Source organism: Dinoponera quadriceps, unplaced genomic scaffold (assembly GCF_001313825.1).
Source record: "Dinoponera quadriceps isolate SergipeBrazil2010 unplaced genomic scaffold, ASM131382v1 scaffold136, whole genome shotgun sequence".
In the NCBI taxonomy this organism is placed as follows: Eukaryota; Metazoa; Arthropoda; class Insecta; order Hymenoptera; family Formicidae; genus Dinoponera; species Dinoponera quadriceps.
In genome coordinates, this window is record NW_014554268.1 from 22,820 (window position 1) to 37,244 (window position 14,425).

At 34.5% G+C, this 14,425-nt stretch overlaps 1 protein-coding gene across 1 annotated transcript in view; it reads left to right on the forward strand.

The window, feature by feature from the left end:
• LOC106751973 overlaps window positions 1–14,425 on the forward strand; it is a gene marked incomplete at its 5' end in the record, with an annotated part of 51,352 nt that overhangs the window by 3,109 nt on the left and 33,818 nt on the right.

Here is a 14,425-nt window from a genome sequence, read left to right on the forward strand (position 1 = left end):
AAGTAAATTTTTAAAAATCATAATAATCTTTATTAACAGGAAAGTTTTTAAATGTACATGATTATAAGAAATCATAAATGACAGACAAATTTTGGAGATCCGGTAGATAAATTTAAAGAAAGAGGGAGCAAAGAGTATAAGAATGCATAGAAAAATATTAAATAATTGAACAAATAAATAAAAAATAATGAAATAATTTTTAAATCATTATAAAGTTGTGCGCAGAATAGAACTTTTAATACAGTTTCGAATATGGTTGATGTGCTATGAAGTAATACTAATATAATAATAATAAAATAATATAACAATAATTAATATATATTACATAATGATAATATACATCTTTTATACATTGTCTTTTTCTTTTGTGATTTTGATATTGTAACTTTTGGAGACAATTAAATACTTCCAATATTTTTAAGTAATATTTCGGAAGATTATTTTGTTATTCAGATCTTGGAATTATAACTTTTCGATAAATTATTTTATTTTTCGATATATTTTTTATCAAGACAATGCATGCTCACTATTATCGTTAAACTGTTGCTTTACATCGTGAATGTAACATCTGATAATTATGATACTGAGGTAGATATTCGTGATGAGCGAAATAACGAAAAGATGAAAAAAGAGAAAAAGTAGTGAGATGATTCACCCTAATGCTCTTAATAATATCGTTATAGACCGCTTTTTGAGAGCACAGTATCGAAAATTATCGAAGGAACGATCGCATCGTGCATATTCTGTACAGTAGTTACAGAGAAATCGCGCTAGCGGTACTGTAACTTTTCGTGGCAGGGAAAGTGACCGCATATCATGTTTCAGTCTTGGATTTCTCGTTTAATTGTTAAGCGGATTAAAGACTATCGGTCGGCACTAAAACGGCACAGCGACTTTCAGCTCGTTTACGTTCACGTCAATGGCCGCGCGTGAAAGATTTCTAAATTTTCACGTGCGCGCTTCAGCCATTCACCGCCCGCCGTTTGGGTTGTAAAAAGAAAAATCGATTGAACGGCAAATCGCCGCAGCACGATGAAAAGTTTCGTCGCGGTACTGATGCCGTCACGAATGAGAAAGGGTCTCCGCTCAGAAAATCGGCCTTTTACAATCGAAAGTGAGAGAAGGAAATGTTAGTACGACATCGCTAATGAAATAAACGCTTGACTCTTGCGCTCGGCAAAAATGCAAATTTGTTTTCGCACCGTTCTTGTGTAATCTGGCTTGCACGCGTGCGCGCAAAAATATATGTGATTGATGCAACACGTCCCGAGTCGAAATTTTGATGCTACTTTAATGCTTTAACCCTTTGCAGTCCTACTTCGAGTCTGACTTGATATCACTTTTTTCCAGCCAGTCTATCTGGACAAAGGAATATTATTAGAAAAAATCATATTAAATATAATAATCTGATTGTGAAGTTTTTCTACATAACCGAATTATGAAAATTAATATCCAAATTGATATTACATTCAATAAACCATAATTTTGGAGAGACATATTTTGAATCTATTTTTCATAATAACATTGTAACTACTTCTAATATGGGTTATTAATTCTTATAATAGTGCTTCTGAAATTTAATAACATTATTAATAATTTAAAATATCATTAATAACATTCTAACATCATTAATAATTAACGAAATAATTTTTATTCTATCGTTTCTAAATTATTACAACTCCAATATTATAAAAGTGAATTTGGAATATGTCTTTTCATAACTATATACGTTATTAAATGTAATATAATATTATTTATTTTTTTCCATAACGTAGTTATGTAAAAAGTTTCACAATCAGATTATTAAATTTAATGTAGATTTTTTTAACAGAGTATATTTCTTCTTAGTCGGAACATGTAACGAACGAAGATGCCTAACGCCTCCGAATCGCCCGTATATCAATCCGTCGCGAGCAAAATCGACTGTGAGTGAAATAGTCGCATAGCGCGTAGCGCCGCGGCGGTCGTTGAAGCTTGCACAGATCATTATCAAATTCTGTATTATTAAATATTAGAACAATCCTATAAATATATAATAACGTGTTATAATGTGTCATGACTGAATATGAAAATTAAACAGCACAAATTATGTAATATAAAACAGAAAAGTATTCAATTTCATATTTGTTTTTAGATTTTATGGTAAATATGAAATATTACAACTATTTTATGACTAATGACATTGATATTATAAAAATCCTAAAAATTATAAAATTTAACTTAAGATTCTTAAATTTACTAACAAAAACACTATGACTTTTAAGAACGTTTTTAACAGTGAATTTATAACTATTTACAAAAATTTCAACAATCTCTAGCGAAAATATTTTTCGTGGTATTATTGCTGCTATATACCTTTGTAGAAACTTCTTTCCTTCTTTTATGCACGTTATGTAATCTGAGAATAATCTGAGACTAAGATAAGTGTCTTATGCTCTAAGTGAGAGTAGCTGACATTCTGCTTGAGTGGAGGAACATAGTAAGCATTGAAATTTCTTGATCGTTTAATCCTGAATAAATTGATAATTTAATTGTAAACATTAAATCCTGCGGAAAGTTGATAGAAAACTTGAGAAAAATTAAATCATACCTAAGAAGATAATACACATACATATCATAACTAATAATAAATTATAAATAATTGTAAAACATATTTTTGCAAACTATTATTTTATTTAAATTAAATATATTACTATAAATTGGATTTTTATTACGGAAATATATAAAAACATATAAGCCGAAGCATATAAGTGGAAATAGTTGAATTGCGTATGAGGTTACTCGAACGAAATGTTAAAAATGGTCCGAACCGCAAAGAATTAAGGATAGTTTGCGCCTACAAGTTAATAAAACTTTTATTTTGGCGATATTATATTTGTTAACTTCTATCTTGAACCTTTTATTTTACAAATTTCTGCAAATTCAACAGATAATTTCAATGTTACACTAAAACTTTAAGTACTTCCAATATTTCGATTTATATTCTGTTTGATAAGAACGTTTGGCAAAACTTTTACTTGTAAATCGTTAGACAGGAAATTCCAACGGGAGCAATTAGAGGGAGAAAATAGAGGGAGCCTTCCTCTAAGATGCTTTGTAAAAAAAGCATTAGTTATCACTCGATCTTAGTGACAGAAGGACGTATTTCGCCATGAATGTCGCATATACATCGCAATTCGAAACCGTCTTTCTCTATACACACTTGAAAATACCGAAAATCACGCGAAGTGGCTGCTAAATACATGAGAAAATCTGAAATATAGTGGGGAGGTAAAGTATATATGAATAAATGGGTGAAATGCTACTTAAAGATAAAAAAACATCGATGATCTACTAGATCGTGGCTCTGCGCAGAAAACGACTAAAAACGATGACAAATTGATGCACTTTGTTATTCTCTACAAAAATGTATTAATCTATTTACGTCAAAAAATCATTAGTTTAGGAGATATTTGAATTTTAGTGTTGTTCCGAAATCGTGACTCTTGGTATGTAATGTAATGATTTTATTTACAGAAAAAGTTGAATATTACAACCATTTATATCACATTTTCTGAATCGAAAAAATAATAATTGTCTTATATTATGTAATGTGGTGATATGTTATGATACTCAGTGATGATATGATCCTTTATATTAACCATTGTAGTCGAAGCCTCAGTGTATACCTTATTTTTGAATCATTAGAGACTATTTCTAGGATTTTCTAGGAACAGGAAATAACAATTATTAGATACATAAATTATTTCTTGTCCTTTTTGACTTTGATATTTATTTATAAAAAACGAATAATTACTTATTCTTCAATTTCCGCCACCTCTCAGGTAACTTTCGAATACTGTTTCGAAAAAAGATGATGGTTTTGACCGAATAAAGTCATCGAGATTTTTTCGACTTCCCCGGAAGATCAAAAGTGCGAATCGGCCAGGTGATGCGACCAGAAAAGGTGATAATCTGAAGGGGCGAGGTCTGGAGAATACGCTGCATGAGGAAAAATTTCCCAACCCAAGTTGGAGATAACTTCCATAGTCACTTTTCAGTGTGGCCGCGCGTTGTCGTGCAGCAAAGTTACTTGCCTATTTTCACTAGCGGTGAAAGGTGTTTTTCCTTCAAACGCGTCAATTAATTTTACACATGTTCTTGGTAATTAAAAATATCAGTTTCACAGAATTTGAACATCTCGTAATAAATAACACCTTTGAAATTCCATCAAATATACATTCTTTACGTGTGAATGTTCGGTTTCGCAGTACTTGTTGATGGTTGACCCGGATAAACACATGACCTTCATCTTTTAGGATTGTTATACAATATCCATTTTTCATCCCCAGTCATAATTTTATGCAAAAAGTCCTTTTGTTTAAATTGTGACAGGAAAGACATTGCTGTGTCATAGCGTCGAATTTTGTTTTGAGGAGTAAGGTTGTAAGAAACCCAACGATCTTCCATCTGTATTCTTCCGAGTTTCTTTAAACGTATAGAAATAACTGGTTGAGTGACTTCTAGTTCTTCAGCAAGCTCCTTTTGCGTTTGACAAGGATTTTTGTTGAATAGTTCCTCCAATTCCTCGTATTCAATTTGTTTTGATTGTCCAGGGCGTTTTTCATCCTGGAGATCAAAATTTCGTTCTTTTTACACATGCTATATGATATAGTATTCTCGTCTAAGGCCGAACAAATCATTTCTTATGCTTCTGCAATATTTTTTTTAAGTTGGGACGCTAAAAGTAGGCAATGCCTTAGGTGTTACTTTTTAAACGACATAGTTTTACTACTGTTTTATGAGGTTATGCCAGTAGTACTATTAACTATTATGGCTCGTTTTAAAGCTTAAAGGTGAGGCTTTGAAACTACTATTCGGCGGAAAAAATTGTCAATTTGAATAGATGTTGTAGTTGATTTAATATAGGGGCAGAGAATTAATTTATATACCAAATATTTATCCACTAGGTTCGGAGAAACTTATGAAAATAATAATTTACTATTAATTGTTGGCATAGTCATGTGAAGTGTTATTGAGGCTTTGTACAAGGTGCGGCGAAAGGTTTGCTCGAGTTTGAAAAATCCGTTGCTCACCAGATGGCGTGAGTAGGTTGTTGGGCAGGGTCTCATTAGGAAGGTTGTTCTCAACCGTTTTCAGTTAACATCATGATTTGGACTGGAGAACATCGTGGATTCGCTGTGCGCTCTTTTTTGGAAAATGGCCGTTCAGTCATTGCGACGCAGAGAGCAATGCGCTTGCGATTCCATATTCCGCTTCATCGCCATGTTTCCGTACCTGATGGAAAAACAATCAAACGTTGGGTTTCTTCATTGGAAGAAACCGGATCCACAGTAAGAACTCATGCAGTTGGAAGACCCAGAACTGCAACAACACCAGAGAACGTGCAGTTAGTGAGGGTATCAGTGGAACGTTCGCCTAGGCGCTCTGCTCGGAGGCATGCAGTTGCACTGGGTTTGTCGGATCGTTCTGTCCGGAGAATTTTGCACGAAGAATTGTTTTTCCACCCGTACAAGATCATGCTTGTGCAAGAACTGAAACACGATGATTTTGTAAACCGTGTCAATCTTTGTCAAGAAATGCTCAACCGAATCCCTGCAACGTCAACTTTCTGGAGCACTGACGAGGCCCATTTCCACCTCTCTGGTGATGTTAACAAGCAGAACTTTCGGTACTGGGCTGACACCAACCCAAGGCAATTCCACGAGAGACCTCTGCACTCACGAAACGTCACTGTTTGGTGTGCCATATCCAAATTTGGGATCATTGGGCCTTATTTTTTTGAGGAAAATGGCCATACTGTTACAGTTACAGCTCAACGTTATGTTTTCATGCTGGAAAACTTTTTTGAGCCTAAATTGCAGGAGTTGAGTGAACAGACAAATCTGGGGGAGATTTGGTTTCAACAAGATGGAGCAACAGCGCATACAGCCCGCATTTCTATGGCGAAACTGAGGCAAATGTTCCCTACTCGACTCGTCTCTCTGAGGGGTGATTTGGGGTGGCCAGCAAGATCGCCCGATTTGAGCATTTGTGACTTTTTCTTGTGGGGGTATCTGAAAGAAAAAGTCTTCAAGCATCGTCCCCATACCCTACAAGAACTGAAAAGGAGAATCATCGAAGAGGTGAACGCCATTCCGATTCAGATGTGCCAAAACGCAGCCCGAAGCTTCCAAAATCGGCTACATCAGTGCATTGCTACTGGAGGCCGCCATCTTGCAGATATCGTTTTTAAACGTTAATGTAAAAAAACTGTTTGAAGTACCAAAGGTAATAAAAAAATTTCCAATCCTCTACATTTAATAGTATTTTATTGATTGCTCTCCAAAATGAGGGCATACCTTTCGCCGCACCCTGTATATCATATACGAAAATTATTATATGTATCAGATACAGAAACGGCTTTCGATGGCACGTTTTATATCCTAGCGGTCAAACTACGTTTACGATTTTAATAAAAAATAAAAAGACAATGAAAGATTTTTAGAAATATTATTAAAAAATCACAAGATTAGTTAACCGTTTCTTTTTCCAAAAAGTGATATATAAAATACATAATTTTTGATAACGGTTGAAGTATGACAGTTAACCTGTAAAAATTTAACAAATATTGTATGCGCTATATTTTCTTTTATGCATTTCAAACATTATTTAAAAAATAGAATGATTAAATAAACTTAACCCTTTCGCTGTGGCAAAATTCAATGCAAAGAGTGCGTGGCAAACGGTAAACATTCAACCATGCCTGATGTTATAGGCACCAATACTTTTTTGACCTGCATCGCGCGCGATATCATAAGAAACACAAAATTGTATTACTTTTAAGAAAAATTTTTGATGAATTAACATGTTTATTTATGTCAAGTATAAATATTTATGAAAGTAACTATTATGAAAGTGACTATTAATAAAATTTCAATAACAATAATTTTTGTAACGATATTTGACTATGTTTAAAAAAGTAATAATTTTAATAATTCTGCACGGAATGATATGTTTCAAAACACGGATCTGTACATAATCCTACGTCACATTTTTTACATTGGTAATGTATTTCCTTCCTCTTTTAATTTTTTAGGCTGCAACACATTTTCACCTTACATTTTTTCGTTTTGCTGCTTTGTTTACATATCTAGAAGGAAAATGTCTGTCCGTTAAACGAAATGGAACAATATCAATACTTCTTCCTTTCGCATAATAATTTTTATTTTTATTATATTTGTATAATATTTCTTTTATTAACTTTAAGTGGAAGGAAGCAAATGTAATATTTTTCTCTGCTACAATTTTATATAAAACACGTGTTATAGACAGCTAAACTCATTAAATGAAAAAATATTTTTTGTACCATTTTAAACATTTTCTAATAGAATTTATAGAATTTAGAATCATATCGACTTTGTCGACCGCGCCCATCATATTATTATAATCTATTATGTATTGTGGCTTTTTTATTCGGTCGTGTGTTTGGAAATGAACCCTATTTGTTTCCACAATATTAGCAGAATGGCAACTAGAAATCATTCAAACTTCTTTTTTGTCCATCCACTTCATATCTAATAATTTTTCTATAGATTGAAATATATACTCTTCTTTCTTTATTTTTTCTTTTAAATCCGGTATTCCCAACCTATTTTTTCTTATTGTTCCTTAGGCATTCGTTAAATGTTGATGTAGTTCCATAAATAAAGCAGGGCTGTTGTACTAATTGTCAATGATTAGAGTGTGGCCTTTCTCAAGATACGGTCGAAGCAATGTCATAACTATTTGTCCAGATTTTCTTATTGATTCTGTCGACATATCTTGATTTACTTCCATAGGTTTTCCAGAATATACAATTAAATCTTGTATTGTATATATCCTATCTTGCAGTTGCAGAACATAAAAGATTTAATTCCAAATCTGCTTTTTTTCAGAGATATATAATATTTAAAATAGAATTTTTCTTTAAATAGTAAAAGACTTTCATCTCTGTATAAATTTTTGTATGGATAAAATGCTGTCCCAAATGATGTTTTTAATCGATCAAGTACCATGCGAATTTTTATAAGTGGATCGATGTCTGAAATTCTATTGTCGTGAAAATGTAACATTTTTAATATGAATAAGTAACGGTCTCTCGACATAATTTCTCGAAAATATAGTTTTTATAATCTTGTTTTTAATTCAATATTCATCTATCGAAAGCTTGCGTACTCGTGATATTAATATCGTAGTAGCCGAAAAACAATACATTTCAGAAACTGATGTTGCATTCCAATTATTTATATGGCTTTGAATACTGACTCGGTTTTCTGCTATATAGCCATAACATTTTTTTTTATCAATATCTTCAATCATGTTATTAGAAAAGAATATTTCAAAAATATTTAGAATAGATGATTATTTGTTTATATTAGCTTTTATCCCATTATTAGTATCATCAAATTAGTGGATTATTAGTGGGTGTCAGGATTCAAATTTTCTTTTTTCCAAATTAATTTTTTGGTTTTAAGATGTCAAGTAAATCAGCTGTGTCATTTTCCGACTCCGATAATGACAAGATGCGGCGTCTCTTGTTGTTACACATTCGTGTATAACGAGGAATACTTGTTCTACTTCCTAAATCACTGTTTTCAGATTCACTCATATTTTGTATAATCAACTTTTTAAAATTCTTATACATATTGAAGGTATTAAATTCGGAATAACGACTTAGATCATTAGACAACTTAAACGCTTTGAAGACTGTTACACATTAAAAGTAGAAAGCTGTTATTCAGATAGAGCCCGGAAATTGTAATATAATCGCTGATAACCTTGGACTTGTATTGAATAAACACACGAGATAATAAAGATTAAGCGATTTTACTTGTCAACAGCACTAACATAACAAAATTGAACGCTTTTAACATAACCATCAATGGAATTGTTCAGACGATACGAGTTGAACGCCTACAAGCACCTACAGCACTGGTCAGGTGACATAAATTGAAAGTCTAAAGGTGCGTACAACAGCGAAAGGATTAAAGATCTATAATCAACACATCAAAATGCGAAAAAAATTGAAAAATATGGAAAATCTGACACAAGCATTTTTCTAATAGCATGTATGTATGCGTGTCTCTCGGGAATTGATTGTATTACGCATTGTTTGTGAATATATCACATTAACGTGTAATAGGAACGGTGAGGTAGCTGTCAGTACTGGCTTGCTCTACGTCAAGAAGAACGGTGAACGAGGGACGACGCGACATTGGCTTATCAATCTTATTCGCGAGGAAGGTGGTGTGGCCGCCGATATCAGCTTTTATGTCGCATATATGTCACAAGAACGGTGTAGACAATCGCCGATATCGGCTTGTTAAGCCTCTTCGGTAGAATGGCAGCCGATTTCGGCTTGCCGATTTAGGGTGTTTTCTTGATAGTCGGTCTTCTCTTGAGCTTACCGAAGAACTGTCTTTTGTACTGAAATGGTCGGACTATATACAGCTATTGACTTGGTAAGCCGCCTTCGAGAAATACAGTGCCAGTATGTAGCGGAGTTCTTGGCGTATCATTCTCTATAAAAGGTAGATCTAACTGCCAATTTGGCTTAGCTCTTCTCAGAAATGTTATGAGGCGGCCGCCGATATCGGCTTGTCCTTGCAAGAATATTTGAGTGACTAGAAAACCGGAGTGCCCATTGTGGAATTCTATTAGGTTGTCTCTCTTGCAAGAACGTTTGTCGGAGCATTTTATTCCAAGTGAAGGCATAGAGATATAAGAATAGAGGGAACAAGGGATATATGCTACCTGTAAGTGGAAGTGATAGAGGCAAAGAGAGAGATGGATGCCGAGTGTCCTATCTGTCTCTTTCTAGTCACGCGCTGGGATTGGCTGCCGCGCGAACGACGATATAGCTATACATTTTTCTCCATCCAATTCAAAGAAACTGTCATTGCTAAAATGATCACTGCAAATATATGCTGTTTTCACTTCAAAATACAAAGGTAGTTTTGAAGTATATTCAACCATTTACGCCTTATATCTACATCCTTCGGTAGCCTACAATATTTACATATTTTTTTAAATGTATGAAAAAATAACATATAATTATTTGAGGTTACGTATTTGTACTTTCTTACGAGTGAAAACTGCGGTTACATCCAGGATAAGACTCCGCCTTGCATTTCAAACAATGCCTCATTTTTAAACAAATCGCGTCCAATTATTATTTTGTTAACGTTCGAATATTTAACGAATTTTAATTCTACACACATGTGCACGCATATTTACAAAACGAAATTTTAGTCTGCTTTCTCCCCTCCTGACGTCGCGTGGTCGTCTTGGCGGCTCATTGTAACAACCAATCACAGCGCTCAACTAGAAAGAGACAGATAGGACACTCGGCATCCATCTCTCTCTTTGCTTCTATCACTTCCACTTACAGGCTTGTTCCCTCTATTCTTATATCTCTATGAGTGAAGGTGTACGGTTTTACATAGCCGCGTCGCGTGAACTCGCTCGCGTGAAAGCGCCACGCTGGCGCCTCGTAGCGGCGCTCGGCGCGGCGCAGTTTGGTTCGCGCTGCTCGTACACAAGAAAGTCAGCGCCTGGTAGCGCTGCTATCTTTACGGCATCAGCCGGGACGAGGACCTCTTAGGTGTCTTGTTACAACACAAATTGATACTCAGCAAACACGTAGTTACAGTTATACAGAGTGTCTGATATGTTTCGTACATCAGCTCCTTTGCTGATAAAAGGAGTTAAATTGATAAAAAAAGTAGACATCATTATGCAAAATTCGTAATAGTTAAAGAAGAATTAATTATTCTGTTTGTGTTAATGTGTGTACGAGAAGCGGTAGACCGAACATATATAAAGAAAGATATCTTCGACCGCGTGCGCGACCGCTTGCGTGACACTTAGTTCAGACAGAATAATTAATTTCTCGTTAATTATTGCAAATTTTGCATTTTAATGGTGTCTATATTTTTTATCAGTTTAACCCTTTCTATCTACACACAAGCGGATGTCCGAAACATACCGGACACCCTGTATAACTATTAGTTATAATTTTCTACTCGAGAACTGTTATATAACAATTACATTGTTAAGTAGGAAATTACATCTAACAGTTATGTAACTGCAAATTGGGATTTGTTGGGTAATTATCTAAAATTTAAATTTAGGAATTAATTACATTGGATGTTGAATTTCGTAAATCTGACACCGGATTAGAAATAATGGACTCCCAAAACTCTTTGAAATATATTCAATTTATTTATGCTAATGCCGAGATCCTTTAGTCTATTAAAGGGCTAAATTCCTGCTTTCAAAAGTTCATAATTTCTAATTGGTATATCTCGACGAGAAAAAATCGTTGGTAAATAAAAATTGATTTTGAAGATAAAAAATAGTATTATAGGAAGCCGCCAATAAAAATATAGGACATAATTTGCTTCCTCTATAATACTTTCTTAAATATATATAAAATAATAATCATTTTTGGACAAGCCTATCCAAATATTTTCATGAATATAGCCAAAATAACTATTTTAACTCATTTATCTAAAAAGTCTGATGTTGTAGGCAATTTCTTCTGACAAATTCGTATTTAGCGCACAAAATTACGTAGGAAACCATGTATAATTCTCAAACAATTTTTAACAACCTTAATTTTGCAGGTCTGTGTTATTTCAGTTCGTCAATACGTTACGTCATGGCGACATGCAAAAGACATCATATATTTTGCGATTTTTTGACCTAAATAGCGTGTCTTTTATACAGGGTGGGCCAGCTAAATAGGGATTAACACTTTGCGGTCCGTCGATGGCATGATGCCGTTGTTGCAGTCCGTTGACGGCACTCTGCCGTCGTGATCTGACAATACTGGTTTTATCGATAAATCGAAACATATGCGGTTTTAAGCAATTGACAATATGCGAAACAGATGAATAGCGATTTGTAGCTATCTAAACAAATGACGATGGCTCCAAATATTAGGATTGTTCTTTCGGAGCTAGTCTTTCGATTCTAGTCGATCGACAGATCTTAGCAGTGTAAACGTTATTGTGAGCTGACGAAAAGCAAGAAATGTTATCTAACACAGATTTTTCTTCAGATAAAGAAATTCTAGATGTAGAAGGTAAATACGCCTTTTACAGTCATTGATTTATTATTTATCAATCATACACGTGTTCTCTAGTTGTATTTGTTTATTTATCTACTGGTTGGTTTCGTATTATGCCGTATTTTATATTATTTTGTTTCATATTATATGGGCATATATGTATTGCCGATATTTCGTCGACGTGTCGGGAGACGAATCTCGTCAGAATCATCAGACGATGAGAATATTAATTTATATCCGCGGAGAAAAAACAATATTTGCAAGCACACGTAAACGAGAAGAGAAGTATGTTTTCTATTCTTTCATTAATCCTCTTGACATAATTTATGCGCTTAAAAAATTTATTATATCTGCGTTTGACTTTTTTCCAGCTCAAAATAGACCATGATTTTGATGGTCTCAAATCTATTGTAATCTTATCTTTATTACAGTAGCGCTTGCCCGAAGTCCGTCTGCTTCCCGAAATGGAAAAAAGGGGGGTTTGCAATACCCGAGATACCCAGGACGTAACACTTGCATATTTTGTTTATGTGACATTTTCTGTAAACTTTCATTCTATATATCCGCTTCCTGCCTCGATCACCGCCTCAATCATCAGCCTGAGACGAAAACATGCTCTCTGCATTTAGTCTTGGTCTATGTCTGTGGCTCGTGTGAGCGAGTGCGCCGTTTTGTTGAAATATGTACAGATTTTCTGAGGCTATATTTTCTATCCCGGACTTTAATACCGTCAATAAAACCTGCACGTGCACCTCTTTTGTGACCCTTTCACCTTTCTCAAAGAAATGAGGCGGCATGACGTCATCATCACTGGAGACGACGTCGATCACGTGGACGCTCGCTAGAAACTTTGTCCTGGCTGCAACAGGGATATCCTCGGGGTCTTGGGCGAGCCAACAGTCGTTCCTACCATTCATCTTGGAACGCACAGTGAAGATCTTTTCATCTGAAAAAAATCTGAGACGTCCAAATTCTTCGTTCTTGAACGAACACAGCAACAAGCGGCAGCGGATAACTCTCTTGATCTTGGCATTTTTCGAAAGCATTTCTCGCACTTTAATGACGTAAGATGAGTATCTCAGGTCCTCCTCAGCAATTCTTCGCATGGTGGTATTGCTCACACCCAAGAACGAAGCCAATTTTCGAAGCGATATCCCAGGATATCTTTGAAATCAAATCCTGGGTTTTTTCCAATATCTCAGGGATCCTTGATGTCTTTTCACGTGAATGTTTCTTTCTTACCGGATTACAGGGACGTTCCTCGGATTGCTTAGAAGCCGAAAACTTTTGAGTTACCCGGGAGACAATCGATTTCGGATAACCGAAGAATCTCATAATCTCAGGTGGCGTAAGCCCAGCGCGAAGACTTTCGATTCGATTCTTCGGTTAAGCTCCAAATTTGTTTGTGTTGACTCGGCTATTTTTACTTCACAACTTTATAGATGGGTGTGCATTACTTTAACGCCAGCTAGCGTTTACCGGGGAAGTTAAAATCAGCGAGAAATTCAAATTTAAATTAGTTCCAATTTAACTGGCGCACCCCGTTTTGTGCTGGCAAAGTTTTTAGAATCTCCTAGCAGTGGTAAGTGTTAATTTATTTCGGGAGGCAGAATAACGCAGGGAGTAACGAGCGGTGTGAGACACAAGCTGTATTACTCTGTCTCCAGAAAAGAATTGTCCCTTATCGTTGCTAAAAAATCCTAAGAAATAGATCATTTTTCTTACATGCTCAAAGCCATTTTTCTTTGAAAATATATACAGAGTCTAGCCAACTGTTTCCTATGCGCTTATTCGCTCAGACAGATTAATTAATTACTCATTATCTATTGCAAATTTGGCCAAATAATACATAATTTTCCTACAGAGTTTACGTCGTTCTACTTCTACATGACCACTCTGTCAAAATTTGTTGGATACCTAGTATATATGTACAGAGTACTTGTAGTTTTATTTGTTCAAACTGAAGAAGGTTTATAATAAACTAAATCATTTTTGTACATTACAATATATTCTAAAAAAATTGTAAATTGTAAAAATATTAATAATATTTTTAATAAAGTATTATATTCTAACACCAGCGGTTATTTGTACAGGTTACGTATTAATATTTATTTTAACTATAGGTGACATACATATATTTTTTAAAATTAGGGGTATAGATTTCATTTGATTTAATATTAATTAACTCAAATAGCATATCGCGTGGGAAAACAGATACGGAATTACGCCAATCCAGTCGTTTATTCGAACGTCATTTCATTCGTTTACGATTTCTATCTTACTCGTGGGTTATGTTGCGATAATATAAAGCGAGTTCACTCTCACTCATGA